This window comes from Tiliqua scincoides, chromosome 1, assembly GCF_035046505.1.
Source record: "Tiliqua scincoides isolate rTilSci1 chromosome 1, rTilSci1.hap2, whole genome shotgun sequence".
NCBI classification, from domain to species: domain Eukaryota; kingdom Metazoa; phylum Chordata; class Lepidosauria; order Squamata; family Scincidae; genus Tiliqua; species Tiliqua scincoides.
In genome coordinates this window covers 227,762,577-227,778,461 of record NC_089821.1, presented here as the reverse complement: position 1 = coordinate 227,778,461, position 15,885 = coordinate 227,762,577, and the positions used below count along the sequence as shown (strand labels likewise).

Here is a 15,885-nt window from a genome sequence, read left to right as displayed (position 1 = left end):
CTGATCCAGTAGGGCTGTTCTTATGTTCTTACGTTAGGGATTTGAACTCAGGTGTCCCATGTGAGCCAGGATGGTGTAATGGTTTGGGGGCTGGACTTAGACCTGGAAAATCCTGATTCAAGTCCCTGCTCAGCCACAAAGCTTCCTGGGTGACCTTAGGCCAGTGACACTCTCTCTCTCTCTCTCTCTCTCTCTCTCTCTCTCAGCCCCACCAAACTCATAGGATTGTTGTGAGGACTAAAAGAGGGGAAGAACTATATACACCACCCTGAGCTCCTTGGAGGAAGAGCAGTATGAAAAATGATGAATGAATGAGTGAATGAAATAAATGTCCAAAACCACTATCCCAAAGAGTGCTAACTTGGGCTCAATTCACCTTGGGGCCCATATTAATACATTTAAGATGCAATTTAAGCTTCAAATTGAATTTCAAGACCTAGGGAGTTTCCACTGCCAAGCATGAAGCATGGGAAATTTTTTTCCCCCATGAGTCCTGTATCAATGCATTGATCCAGAGAATATTGAGAACCCGTGGTACAGTGTTAAATTTTGAAGTGCAGAAGTTTTTTGCGATGCTTACATATCACAACCCCATAGCCATGTCTCACAACGTGGGCCTCCTCATCCATGGGCTTGGCACCCACAGATTTGAGCATCCACAGTTGCTGAGCCCATGGCTGGAGGGCCTCAGAGGACCTCCCAGACGTGACTAGAAGTCACATCCCATTCACGCTGGCACCTTTTGGTCATGCCTGGAGATGTTCTGAGTCACAGGGAAGTCATTAGGAAATCTCCCCGTGACTGGCTGTGACAAATGTTACTGTGTTACTCATGCCCTGGGGCCATCTCCATGGTGGCCGCACACTGGCCCTGTGCCTGCCCTCTTGCACAATTCACCATGGTAGTGCTTCTATGGAACTGTGCGCTTGGTAGACACAGTGATTGGCTCCTTATACATTAGTCCGATGCCACACTGATGTCGCAGTGACATCAGGATGCCACTCCGTAGATCCCAAGCCGTAGATTCCAAGATATTAACGGCATTACTAGAAACAGCTGTGCCAGTGTTATTGGGGAGGGGCTTTTCCAGCATGGCACTGCCTGTTCAGGCTTAGGATATATACCAGCACCAATGAGTCCACACAGGATTGGGCCATAAACTCAATTACAATTGCTCAGTTTTCTTAAGACTGAGGGCTGAGCACTCCTTAAACTTCTTGCAATAAATATATGTCATGAACTCTTTCAAGAGGAGAAAGTTAATTATATTTCAAATTCCAGTGGTCTCTGCAAATACTTTCACACAACTTTAATCTCCTCTGTATTTGACAGGAAAGCAATAATAGCACAGAATTACTCCTAAGAACTTGAAAACAAAAAGGAGCAGCCAGTGAGGTTCGCATGACAGTGCAAGGAAAATTCTTTGTATTTTTTCCTTCAATTTTGCTGGCGCATCCTGATCGCTAAATAGTTTCATAAGAAAGGCAACTCCAGAAATGTTTGCTTATTTGCAGTGGGGGTGGGAGAAAAATTGGATGCAATAGAAGAGATTTAGGGCACAATCCTAACCAGGTCTATTCAAAAATAAGTCCTATTGTGTTCAATGGGACTTACTCCCAGGAAAGTGAGGTTAGGATTGCAGCCTTAGCTAGACAACATAGGGCACAATCCTAACCCACTTTCCAGCACCAACATAAGGGCAATGCAGCTCTGAGGTAAGGGAACAAACACTCACTTATTTTGAGCAGGCCTCAGTGTGTGCCACCCAACTGCAGGATGCGGCACATGCCCCATTGTCACTGCTATGCCAGTGCTAGAAACTTGGTTAGGATTTGAGCCATAGAGAAGTATACCTATTCTGCTCTGAAAAACTCAGAATCCCTTGTTTATTTATTAAAAGTATTTTATGCTGTCTTTCTCCCCAGCCAATGTAGCTGTGTTGCTCCATTATAGACATTTCTACCCTGATCTTCAGTCAGGACAGGCTCTCAAAGTAGTTTCCAAGTTAAATAATAATTTAAAATGTACACTATACCAGGTAGGGTTGTTTATGAATCTAGGAAAGAAGAAGAAAGAACAACTGAAGTATCACAAAGTGGCCAGCAATCCTTCAAGTTTTTAGAACTCTTCTCCAGGGAAGATGTTTTCTAGCCAATTTCTGAAATTTGTAACAGCCTTAACATGGAGTGGCCTTAACACTAGACGCTGTGCCAGAACATAAGAACATAAGAACATAAGAACAGCCCCACTGGATCAGGCCATAGGCCCATCTAGTCCAGCTTCCTGTATCTCACAGCGGCCCACCAAATGCCCCAGGGAGCACACCAGATAACAAGAGACCTCAACCTGGTGCTCTCCCCTACATCTGGCATTCTGACTTAACCCATTCCTAAAATCAGGAGGTTGCGCATACACATCATGGCTTGTACCCCATAATGCATTTTTCCTCCAGAAACTCGTCCAATCCCCTTTTAAAGGCGTCTAGGCTAGACGCCAGCACCACATCCTGTGGCAAGGAGTTCCACAGACCGACCACGCGCTGAGTAAAGAAATATTTTCTTTTGTCTGTCCTAACCCGCCCAACACTCAATTTTAGTGGATGTCCCCTGGTTCTGGTATTATGTGAGAGTGTAAAGAGCATCTCCCTATCCACTCTGTCCATCCCCTGCATAATTTTGTATGTCTCAATCATGTCCCCCCTCAAGCGTCTCTTTTCTAGGCTGAAGAGGCCCAAACGCCGTAGCCTTTCCTCATAAGGAAGGTGCCCCAGCCCCGTAATCATCTTAGTCACTCTCTTTTGCACCTTTTCCATTTCCACTATGTCTTTTTTGAGATGCGGCGACCAGAACTGGACACAATACTCCAGGTGTGGCCTTACCATCGATTTGTACAACGGCATTATAATACTAACCGTTTTGTTCTCAAAACCACCTTTCAGAGCGCGATACCATAGTCTTTCGAGACTGAAGGTTGCCAATACAATACAATAACAAGGAGTGCAAGATGTTTTATTTATTTTATTACACTTACAGCCTGTCCTTCCTCCAACCTCATACATGTTTCCTGTTCTCCTTTCCCCTCATTTTATTCTCACAACAGCACTGTGAGGTAGGCTAGGCTCAGAAATAGTGACTGGCCTAAGGTCACCAAGTGGACTTCATCACTGAATGATGATTTGAACCTGCCAGTTGGGTTCCAACACTCTCCAACACTGTGGGGGGAGGGGGGGAAGAATTAATTTACATTTAAATTTGAATAAATTTACATAAGTTTACATAAATGAATATATTAAAATGAACTTATATGAATGAATGAAGGACTTGAAATAGCTCAAGGCCTATAAAAGGCCTTGCACAAAGCAAGGCTGGCCTTTCCTTTGCTGCTGCTGCTGCATCACAGACGTGACACAACAAGCAGTGGAAAGAGCCCTCATCCCACAGCTCACATGAGAGGTTGAACAGTCGCCCTCACACTGAGAGCAGTTGCGTAGGGCCAGTGCGGGCTCCAACAAATCTCTGGAGGGCCAGAGGCTCATTGGAGACTGGGGGCTCCCTGAGGGCTGCATTGAGAGGCCTCAAGGGCCGCAAGTGGCCCCAGGGCTGGGGTTCGGGCATCCCTGCTCTAACCATTACGCCTATTTCATTCATCTTTTTTGGTTGTGTGACAGAAGGCTGTTGAATGGCCATTCCCTTATATGCTAAAAATATAAAATATAGCATTTAGATTGGACAGCAGCACAACTTGGAACACACAGACCCCTTGCAAGGCAGAGAGTAGAAGTAAAAGAGAAACATGGTAATCTTTAAGATTGGCAAAAACTGCAGTTTAATTTTAGGTAGCAAACTGAGGGCATAATCCTAACCAGGTCTACTCAGAACTAAGTCCTATTTTGTTCAATAGGGCTTACTTTCAGGGAAGCGTGGTTAGGATTGCAGCCTTAGGTAAAGAGAAAAAACAAACCAAATCGGGGTAGTATTACCTAATGGTTGGAAAGCAAGGTAATACTACAGTACTTCCCACTGTTCATGGGAAGCTTAGAAGCAGGGCTTGATCCACCCCAACATTTGTTCTTGCTTGCTTTAGCATTTGGCAGTCAGGGCAGTGCTGTATATCCAGAGATCTAGCCTTCATGATTTGACTAATCCTTTTAAAAAGCCATTTAACCTATTGCCCATCACCATAACATCTGGTAATGAATTCCATCAGTGTCTTCCGCTTTGAGTTCCGTTCCCTCCACCCTGCATATAACTACGAATCAATGGCATAGTCCTGTTCCAAGTGTTGAAGGAGGAAAGGATAGAGAGAGAGAATTTTTTCCCCAATATTTCCAGAGGTTTAAAAAATGTATATAGTTTTCTCATAGAAATATTAGGAAACATAATTGTAGGCTTGCATGAAAGGCTTGCAAAAAAAAAAAAAAAAGCCAAACAAAGAAAAGCACTTTAAAATAACCTTAAAAAATGTATATTTCATCCTTGCAGTTGTGATGGATTATTCATCTCAACAGCAGCAGATTCCTATACTTCATTCTCTCCCTGCTGCAGAAAGAGTTCTCTTATAAGTCAAAGTAGACAAAGAAATAAGATAAGAATCAGAGTGACCTTGACTTGCAAGAAGGGACTATAATACAAAACACTGGATCAATGACTGACATTTGCAGAGCACTGATTCAGTAAAATCAATACAGTGGATTTGGAAATATATGAAAGCACTTTGGGACAAATGGAAAAGAATAACTGCACAACGCAGACTTAATAAGACACTTTTTTCATTACCAGGAAGCAAAATGAGGAGTCATACTAGGGGGACCAACAGATATATAACCCAACATATTGTGCGAAATAAGTTTTGAAACAAATTATTGTCCAAGACAGTTGTATTGATTCTTTGGGACAATAATGTTTTCACTCAAGACATATTTCATGTCATCGGTCCATTGATTAGAAGAGCGCATAAATCAGTTTGCTGAAACTTTGAGCTACATGTGTAAATGCTACAACTGTCTCAGGTTAAAAAAATAGGCATGTAGCATAGACAAAAAAAAAGGAATGCAAATTCATTCCAGGATAATGCTCCTTCCTTTAAAGACTGACATGTCAAATGGAAGCATTTAAATAATTTGTTTTCAATTATGTTTATCTGGAGAAACTGTTCAGGATGCAGTTGGCAGGATTTGTGGACAGTATCACTGGTGCGCCAGTATCACTTTGGCTGGTGCGCCAGCTGCGGCCGTACTTGGATCGTGCAGACCTGGCCACGGTGATCCATGCCACGGTGACATCGAGGTTAGATTATTGTAACGCGCTCTATGTGGGGCTGCCCCTGAAGACGGTTCGGAAACTGCAATTAGTGCAGAATGCGGCAACTCGTGTGGTCACTGGAGCTAGGCGGTTTGACTCTGTCAGTCCGCTTCTCCGGGGGCTACATTGGAAAGACAGAAGTCTAATTAGAACCAAGCAATATATTACAAAGTACTGGACAAGGGTGGAAGTTCTCCAGAACTCTTCTTTAAGCTGGATGGTTGACAACCTTCAGTCTCGAAAGACTATGGTATAAGCCTACAGCACCCGGTATTCCCAGGTGGTCTCCCATCCAAGTACTAACCAGGCCTGACCCTGCTTAGCTTCCAAGATCAGATGAGATCAGGTATGTGCAGGGTAACAGTTGCTGGATATTAAGTGAAATAAGCAGGATGGGTGGCTGTGTGGGTACATGTTTGGAGATGATGAAAAAAAATCACATAAGAACATGAAGCTGCCATAGACTGAATCAATTCGGTGCTCCATTTAGCCCAGGACAACCTGCTGTGATTGGCACTTCAAAACTGCAGAGAGACATCTTTCTTAGCTCTGAGATCCTTTGAATTAGAAGTGCTGAAGACTGTATCTTGAACTTTTTGTGCGCAAAACATGCACTCTTCCATTGAGCAACTAGCTCTTTGTCTGCCCAGCTCTGCCTGTCTATTTCAATGCAAGAACAAGTTAAAGGCATCAGGAGTTGGGGATGGGGGCAATCCAGGATCACTGTGCTTCACTCCCATCTTCTGGTCAGCCAACTCCTTCCTTAAACAGATGGGCAGGCACTGATGCAGTAGCGCCAGGGCTAACATGTGCACAACCCAATAAAAGAAGGGGAAATTTTCAAGGAGGAGTATGATCTAGCAAGGGCAGGGGATCTGCGGGGAGCAGATCCACACCAACCACTCCTGACAGGATGGCAGTGAATAATCTGGGAAGTGAGAATCAAAAGATTCAAAATAACATATCAGCACGTGTTTGCTTTGATAATGTAGCTCCATGACCCTGACTTAAGCCATTTCTGCCCAACGTTGCATATACCCAACAGGAACCAAATGTGTATACCTGTGGGCCGGGCAAAAATTAACAGTCATGACCCATTCACTGGTTGACCCTAGCCAATGCCATTCAAAGATGAATGACTACTAAAGTTATTCTCCAAGACTCTCACACCACCATCCACACTGCCAGGGGCAGGAATAAATTTCAATAGAACTTATGAAGTGGACATTTCACTGTTTGTTCACTTTATATAGTGCATCATATTATATGCTACATCAGTGTTATTCAAACTGTGAGGCGCAGCTCTTTAGGGCGGTGCCAGGAACTCAAAGGGGAGGTGCGGGATGTCCTCTTGCAGCGATACAGTCACACCCCTGGGCAGAATACGAGCCCATCTTCCGCCCACCTTCTGCGCTTTTTTTAAAGCAGAAGAAAGGGAGTTGCTCAGCTGCGAGAGTGGCTGCTGCCGCCCCGCCCTCTTCCGGGCATGCTCAGCTTGCAGTCCTTAACCCTCGCTGATCCCTGTCTGGTTGATTCCTAGTTCCCAGCCTGGGATCGCTTCTCATCAAAGTGAAATCTCTCTTTTCAACCCCCTTCCACTCCCCCTTTCAATCTCCAAACCTTTCCACTTTCCTCCCCCTCCCCAGATAAAACACTTCCCATATTACCAGTCACCAGGGGTCTTAAAGTTGCTTCCATGCAGTTGGCAAAGGGGGGGGAGGGATACAAGCACACACTTTACTTGGCTAGGAGCAGAAGAAGGGAACTGTTTTTAAAGTGATTTATTAATCTTGTTGTTTGACTGAAGAGGAAAGGCTGTATTTTTAAAGTGATGACTCTTGCTATTTGAAGGGAATACATTGATGAAGTGATTGCCAGCCCAATCCCATCCACACTTTCCTGGGAGTAAGCCCCATTGACTCTAATGGGACTTACTTCTGAGTAGACATGCATAGGCTTGAGCTGTGCATCTCCTACTATAGGAGATAAATCAGCTTCCTAACCAAACCCTTATCAGCTCTGATATATTTTCATGGTCTATCTTTGTTTTCCCCACCAGCTGCTGGAAAAGTTTAATTTCATTAAATTAATAAAGGGTTCAATCCTATCCAAGGAGAATGGGAGAAATGACTAGTTGGATTGGGGTCCATGGGGCGGGGTGTGTGTAATGTTTGTCAGACTGGTGGTTCACAAAGTTCATTTGATAAAACAATTCTACTAGTATGCTTACAAAGTTTAAAAAAATGAGTCCTCCTGGACCAGACAAAATCTACCTACTCCAGCATCCTGTCTCCAACAGTGAGCAGCAGCTGATCATTTATAAAGCATGTATATTGCTGTGTATTAATAATATATTTTTACGATCTGCATTTAATTAATGATATGATTAATATAATTAATATTAATATAGTTAATATATATATTTAATATTTAATATTTAATATAGTTAATATTTCTGGCCACTTCCTGTTTAATGATGACACTTCCAGCCCTCAGGAACATGATGGGGAGATGGCCAACAGCCACGGGGGTCAAGGGAGCCACTGGCCGGTAAAGTTTGAGTACCACTGTGCTACATGATACAGGCAAAGTAAAGGCTTTAAAAGATCTCTTTAACAGAAGTTTATTTACTTTAGCATTAAGGACAATTTATTAAAATTAATTTAACAGCTAATAAAACTAAACTGCTCATTAATACATGAGTGTAAAAATGGGTAACATGAAACAAGCTTGAAGCTGGCATTTCAAGTGGCACTATGGCGCTGCACAATCAGATAAAAGTGCATTCTCCCCAACTCTCATTAAATGGGATATGTATTCTCTTCACAACCATTCTTCTCTCATTCATCCAATGTCAGAGGTGTTCCAGGGGAGGGGGGGGACAGTAAGTGTCTTCAGATGCCCAGATGCCCATGTAAAGCAGCCCCTTCCGAACCAGTCACGGCTATGAAAGCGAAGTGGAGGCATCCCCTCTGCTTTGCTCTTGCCTTCCCAAATGGCTCACAAGCAGAGGGGGGAGGGGCTGCTTTACATGGGCAGCTAGGCGCCTGAAGACACTTACTGTTTTGCCCCCCCCCCTTCCAGGAATGCCTCTTTCCAATGTATCTCTTTTCTTAATAAGACACGCACATACCAAACTGCAGATGATGCTACACTAGTCCTTCAGTTTGGGGAATTGCACTGAACAGTCTGCAACAAGGGACACATTCTAATGTTTCTTGTATATGTGCCCTGCTTTTCCTGATCCTCCTTTTCTCTCTGTCTTTCTCAGGTGACTAGAGGCAAAGGAGAGCACAGCTTCTTTAACTGACTGCCCAATCCTATCTTGCCAAAGCGCCAGCACGAGCCATTGCAAAAGTGCTGTAAAGTGTTAAATGGTGACTCACAGGCAAGCAGCACTGGTGGGACAGCCTGTGCCAGCCCACCAGCACTGGATCCGAGCCTCTGGCAGCCAGCAGAGGTGAGTTTTGAGCCAACCAGTGCAGGAGCTGAGAGAGGGTGACAGGAGGGCGTTTCAGCAGCGGGGAAAGGGCATTTCTGGATGGGTGAGGGCAGAATGGGGTTGGATTAGGCCTGGGAGGGAGACAAGATCAGAGGAGGCCTCCTCCACTGCACCCTATCCTTCCTCCTGACCCAAGTAGCCTTACACAGGGCCACTGGGACTTCCACCAGCTATTCAGCTGGTGGAGATCCAACTAGGCCACATAGGACAGGCTGGGGTAAGAGCGAAAGTATTCCCTTACCCTGAGGAAACCTCCAGCCACCTCCTGACTTGCACTGGATACAGTGCAAGTCATGTGGCCTGGCTACACCATTGCTAGTTAAGATTGGCTGTGCGTTGTATAGATGGTGACATTTTGGCACGTGAGTCTCATCAGACAGGATGGAAAATGTTACATGCACTAAACCTTTCTTAAGCCACTTCTAAAAGGTACACAACATTGCCACCTCCCCCTTCCCACACCATTCTAAGATTTTTTTTTCACTCTCCCCTTTCTTAATTTAATAAAAGTGAAACAATGACAACAATGAAAAATAGGTGGTGGCAACACTGATGCAAGGTTGGGCTGCAATCTGCTTGTGGTTTCTGATCTGGACAAATGTGGTAGTGTTTCTCTGTGGATTCAGTGGCAGACCACTGAGGAGACCAGCAAGGACTATGAATTAAGTATTTGAACTATAGGAAACTTCTCTACACAATCACAGATTTTCTACATGCCAATGGTTTCTAAAATGTCACCAAACAGAACATCCTCATTTAAGGGCAGTCATTTCAAAATTCCAACAGGTCTACCCATGGGATTGTAGATGGATAGCGTATGAATAGGCAATGAAAAATTAACAACTTAAATACACGATCATCTATTACTATTCTTAATTCTTATCTATTGTGAAGCTGGCAATCATATTGAGGACTGCAGTAAAGGAGGCATTAAGCAATAATCAACACTAAAACACACCATAATTTGAAACGAAAGATCACTGTTCGGAATGCAGGCCTTCAAAGAAATAAGCGGTCTTCATAGCAAAGCAGAACTGTGAAGGTGTATCTGATATTCCTCTCTCTCTCTCTCTCTCTCTCTCTCTCACACACACACACACACACACACACACACAAGTTGCAGGAATGAAGACTGGTTATGTGGACTTGATAAATGAGTTACTTCTTTTGAAGTTTCATGGGATGAGCAGGATTGTAATCTGCAAAGAATTTTTAGTCTTCATCTGTTGTGCTACAACAGCGACCTCTGGTGCAAGAAGGCTGCCAGTGACATTCCTCTTTTCTCCACTGAAATTATTTAATTACAGATTCATTACCACCTTCCAGCAAGGTCTGGAAAAGTGTTTATAGAGCCCATGAAGGTTATGGTGATTGGAAGGCAGTACAGTTCAAAACTGACTAATTTTTAAAAATGCAAAGCTCAATATATTTTACTCTGATGACAAAGAATTTCATGTGTGTTACAGTCCATGCTGTGCTAGATTGAAAACTGATCTGTGAGTGCCTTCATATTTTAAAAAGAAGAAAAAAAACTTCCATTGTCAGATTGCATTTAATGCATTATTTCCAGAATATTTATGCCAAAGGTAAAACATATTCCCAACTTGGTCCTCTTTGCTAAATGTCATTTCATCAACATCACAATGCACATATTTTCTTTGTTAAAAATATTTTCTTTGTCCTAAAGCCCCAGGGTAGAAAAATGTATTAAAACGCACACACCCTAACCACCTATACAGAACACCTGTGGCAGTCCTCCAAGTATACCACACTCAGTACAAGCAAGAGCTTCCATTTTATTATATAAAGAATATACTTGGGCAAATTATGCACCCATGGAGTTGTGTGGGCCCAGTGGAGCTTTGCAGAACATTGGCTAATGCCCTCTCACAAAATAAGCAAAGTACAGTAAACAGAGAGTGACAGAAAATACTGTAGCCCTAGAAATCCAACATCTAGCCACCAACATGAACTACACTATCTGATCTGCAAACAAGATGGTCAAACAGAGGTTGCACATGAGTTGTTTTAAAGCACACCTCTCCAAAGTTTACAGTGAAAGAGTCATCTTACCCTTAAGTAATGCAGCATAAGCAGAGCAATGCTAAGAGTATTACTTTGGTATACTGATACCTTGAGCAGCAAAGTAGCGTTTTAATGTTATTTAAATTAATCCCACCTTAGACCAGTCAATTTTTACTAGCAGAGAGCTGGATCAGATTTGCCTCTGTAAAATCTTGCCTTGGCAAAGTTATTCTTGGACAGACACTCTATCACCGACTAGAAAGTTATTTTTGTCTGTTTCTATAAAAACTCCTTAACAATACCTATTGGAGCAACCCCCACTGAATACTTCACTGAACTGGATGAAAAATGGGATTTCTTCTAAAAGCAGGTATTTTTCTTATGAAACTGAAACTAGCACAATTTCCTGAACTATTTCCAGAGAATACAGGTTTCTACTTACAGCAACTGCGCTTTTTGAAAATACTATTAACAACAAGGAAAAAAAACCACCAAAATCAAATGGAAAGGATAAGGCTATTATTCTAATTTAACTTGGTTGATACTCTCTACAGTTTACCCAAAAAAACGCAGCACTCCCTAAAGGTTAGAGGCTTCTCCCTTTTCATGAAGTCAATTTGTTTCTTCCTGTGCACTGGTCAAGATGTAAAGGGACAAGGCAGCATCAGAGGTCAGTCAGGACAGACACTGGGAAGGGCCCACAGACTCCAAAGAGCCCAACCAGTCAACCCTGAAAAGCCCCAAATGCAGGCAGCAGTGATAAAGGCGGCCTTGTTCCATCCTCAACATCTGCAATAGGGTTTCCTCGTGTGATGTTGCTGTGATTCAGGGGTCTCTGATGAAGCTCATTTGTGAAGGAGCAGAGGCTGCTTGGGTGCCCATCCCTCAGCACTTCTAGAACACTAAGGAAAGAATATCATCCTGTTGCTCCTCTCCCCAACTCAAAAGACTGCCCAGTACGAGAGAGGTGACTTCTGCTTTCTCCTCCCCTTTCCCAAATCAGAGACTCTCCCATCAAGAGTAATTATACAAATATAATTTCTTTCCATTTCCCCACCCCGGTCAGAGAAACAGAGAGATGTCACTCAGCACTGCCAGAACACCACAAGGTGTTCTGCAAGACTGCTGGGGAGCAAGTGGGCCCCCTCCAACCTTGGCACCAGTACTGGACATGGACAAAATGCAGTAAAAGTGCTTTGTGTATTCAAATCACAGGCCAGCACAACTGTTAATCGTTATCAACAGTTCAGTGGTAATGTATAATCAAAGGTTCGATATCATATGCGTTCTTGAAATACCTTCCCATTCTAGGTCCCATCCCTCTCAAACAAACAATCCTCCTCCAACACTGGAGACTATCATATTAGGAAGGAGGATGTTGATGGTAAAAGCTATACCCCATTACAGCACAGCTATTTTACACAGATGCAACCATCACCAAGCTCACACCCTCATGCACACTTCCATGGAAGTAAGCCCTACTGATCCCTGTAGAACTTTGTTGTTTTTTTAAGTTCCCAGAGATCTCTCACTCTCCTGTTTGGAAGGAAGCAGATAAAAAACAAGAAAGGATATCAAATCTTTAAGATGGAAGCACTCAGCACCAGGAAACCAGTACTGACTCCATGGTAAAAGTGGTTCCCACTCTTCCCAACGCCATACCCCACAACAATTTTCATCTGCAGAGCAAGAATAAAAATTAGGTATGCAGATGTTGAGGATCAGGTGCGCTGCAGAGCAGATTAGATGTGGATCCAAATCTCCAATTTGCTGTGCTCCAGATGTAACCTGAGAGCAATGATTCAAACACAATAACTCCAACTACAAAAGAAAGTGTGGCTTTCTCTCACCATCCACCCACGCGCACATATACATACACCAACATGAAAAAGTACTGCAAAGGAGTGTTTATCAACTGCAGTATTCAAGCACTACTGCAACTAACCGATAGCCCAATCCTGAGCTGCCCGCAGCGCCCAAGCTTGGCGGCTCCAAGGAGGGCTCCTGCCAAATTCTGCGCCTCCCGCACTACCACGGGAGGCTCCTCGGGAGAAGGGGACATTCGCCCCCTTCCCCCGAGTAAGGGAAGCAGCCCCACAATGGGGCTACTCTCTTTAGTGCCAACCAAAAGGTTGGTGCTAAAGTAAAGGCGCTTGTGTAGGGCGCGCAGCCCTGAATGAGCGCCCTGGATCCTGCGGAGCTCAGCTCCGCAGTTCCGCCTCTTTCCCTCCCCCTGACACGCCTCGCACCTGCCCACTGGCACGCCTCCCCGCCCCCTGCCACGCCTCCCCCGCCCCTGCCACGCCTCCCCCCGCCCCCTGCCATGCCTCCGCCTCCCGGCAGTCCGGGAGACCGCCAAGCCGCAGAACCTGGGTGACCGCTGCATGCTAGCCCAGCTCCAGCTGGCACTGGGCTAGCTCCGGCGGGAGCCCGGCAGTAAGCCTCGCAAACGTGCCTTACGGCATGTTTGCAACTGTGGTCCAGGGCACAGAGCCGTGCTGCAGACCACAGGTTTGGGCTCTAAATATGTAGTATATTTAAACTATCCAGGATCTTAGGCTGCCCTACATGTTGAGAGAGCATTTAATTAAAATATGTTTTTGAAAATTAAAACTGCATGCTACACAAAAAGCCACAAGTTTACAAGTAAAAAAATAAAGTAAGCTAAACCAGTCATGAAAGATCAACTCCAAATTTTCCAGACAAACAACTGTAAAGGCTTCCAAAAATGGGTAGGTTTTCTCAGAATTCCATTCAAGGCTATAAATTACAACAGGCATTCTAATTAAGAGATATTCTGTACTGTACAGAGAAAGTAGTTGCTAATAAAATGCATCCAGGTAGCCTTAGGCTGCAATCCTGTCCCCAGTTAACGCTAATTGAATTCCAGGGACAGGATCAAGCTTGCAGCACTGGGTAAAAAACAAGTGCAATTCATCGGAATTTAAACACACTCAAGTCCCACTGCAGTCCCTAAAGGAAAACTCTGCAAACACTACAGAGGTAGACAGAAATGTTTAAGACTGAAATCCTACACACCCTTTCCTGTGAGTAAGCCCCACTGAAAAAAATGGGATTTACTTCTGAGTAGACATGGCTACACTTGCACTCTAAATCACAGTTATGTTAGCGAAGATTCAGAAGCGGTACCTTGAAAAGTTACAGAGTTGGAACGACAAAGAGGAAGAAACACGGATGAGGTGTGAAACAGTGTCTTGTGCAAGTCGGCGCAATAATCTATGCTTCTTCGGTATGAATTATGTTCGCCTGAAGCGTTTCTTACATCTTAAGGTACAAAAAGAAGCTGGGTTATGTAGGAATAGGGAGGAACCAAACTCCAATAATGGAAATACAAACTGCAAGTGTGGAAGGAATTTGAAAGGGTGGGGGAGGAGAAGACAGTTCTTTGGAAATAGCAATCAACAGAAGACAACTCTAAGGGTGCTTTCCAGATGGCAGCTGCTCCAGCCACCACAGTACTACCAGCACAGAACCTGAAGATAAGCACTTCATTTGCCACTGCAGGGGTTTGGCTCTTCAACAGCAGAGACCTGTCAGAGTCTGACAGATCAGACACAAATAAATCAATGTCTGTCAAGCACCTCCCGATACCTCATGGTTGTTATGAGGATATTTGAGAAGAACTGCAAATAACTTTGGACCCTGAAAATAAAATGTTATGGTTTTCAATACATAGAATTATTTAAACCTTTTCCAAATATTTCTTAATATTTAAAACTTTCAGTGAATAAACACACGTGGAACATATTCCGTAAACGTGAAGAAAGGCACAGCTCCTTACTGTGAAGCAATCAGCAGCAATGAAACCAAATACCATTTTTCATAAAATGAATGACATCTTGTATTATACTCATACAGGAAAGTCTCCCAAGGGTTTCTTTTGGCCTCGACTTTCATGCCTCCAGCTGATGTTTCATCATCTTTCCAGTCAGAGCAAAGATGAAATTTCATATCCCAGAAAACGGTCACATTTTCATTCACGCAAAAAAGCAATTTCACTGGCAGGGTACAAATGTGTACAGTTCTGTTAACCTTGATACAGAACTCCCTCGGTCTGGTGTGAAATTTTTTCTTATTCCAATATTTTGGGGATCAGCCAATGACATTTGCCTATGTGATCACAGACACAAGTTATGGGCGCACCAACAAAACATGGCGGTTTGTTGCAAAATCACCCACCCATATAGACAACAAGCTTATTAACTTGGGTTTGCAGAGTCAGTATAGAGAACTTAATAATGGCGTACCTGGGAGGGGCCAGGGGGAGCAAAAGCCCCAGGTGGCATCTTGAGGGGACAGCACCACAACTCTTTCCTGGTGCCATTTTTTTCTTTTTTCAGACCTGAAATGGGCCTGTTTTCAAGGCCACAGAAAGCTTTTTAAGGGCTAAAGAGGCTGCCCACGGCCTCCCCAGCTTCCAGTAGACCTACTGAGGTCTTCGAAATATTAAAACAAAACAAAAAAGAGCACTTCCACAAAAACCAGAAGTGCCATTTTTGGGTAGGAGATAGTATTTTGCAGTCCTGTGCCCCAGGCAGTAACAAGCCCAGGTCAGCAACTGGAGCTTAAACTCAGGGCAAATAGTAGGCATCGTGTTTGCACTGATGAGTATGAAATTTGGTAGTATTGGATTACTACCATGATCATACTGAATGCACAGGGAAAAAATGCACATAAAACAAACATGCATTTAGAAATAAAAGCAAGTTTTGTGCCACTTTTAAAGGGGTATTTTTAGATGGTGCACTATGAATGTGCACCATCTTTGCACATGGGTCTTTGATGGGTGGATTCCTTTCTTGTCTCTCTGCTGTACTGAACAATTTAAATCATATTGTGCTTACTATGTCAGATGTGGCAAAGTGGTCCTGTTTTAAAGGGTTATCATTATAAACCATCCTACACAAGGGACAACAAAAAGCAAATTTCTTGCAGTTCAGTAAAGCCCATCTCTCTGCAATGTGCAGAAAAGATAAAATTAATATGAAGTTTTTCTTCTTTGAAAATGTACACTAGAATCAGCCCAAAATGCTTTTA

At 43.6% G+C, this 15,885-nt stretch overlaps 1 protein-coding gene and 1 pseudogene across 1 annotated transcript in view; both read right to left on the bottom strand.

Moving 5' to 3' along the window:
- Positions 1–15,885, bottom strand: part of DISC1 (DISC1 scaffold protein) — a 186,403-nt gene that overhangs the window by 69,635 nt on the left and 100,883 nt on the right. The gene's annotated exons all lie outside the window — the stretch shown is intronic.
- On the bottom strand, positions 5,556–5,672 carry LOC136637985 (5S ribosomal RNA; annotated as a pseudogene).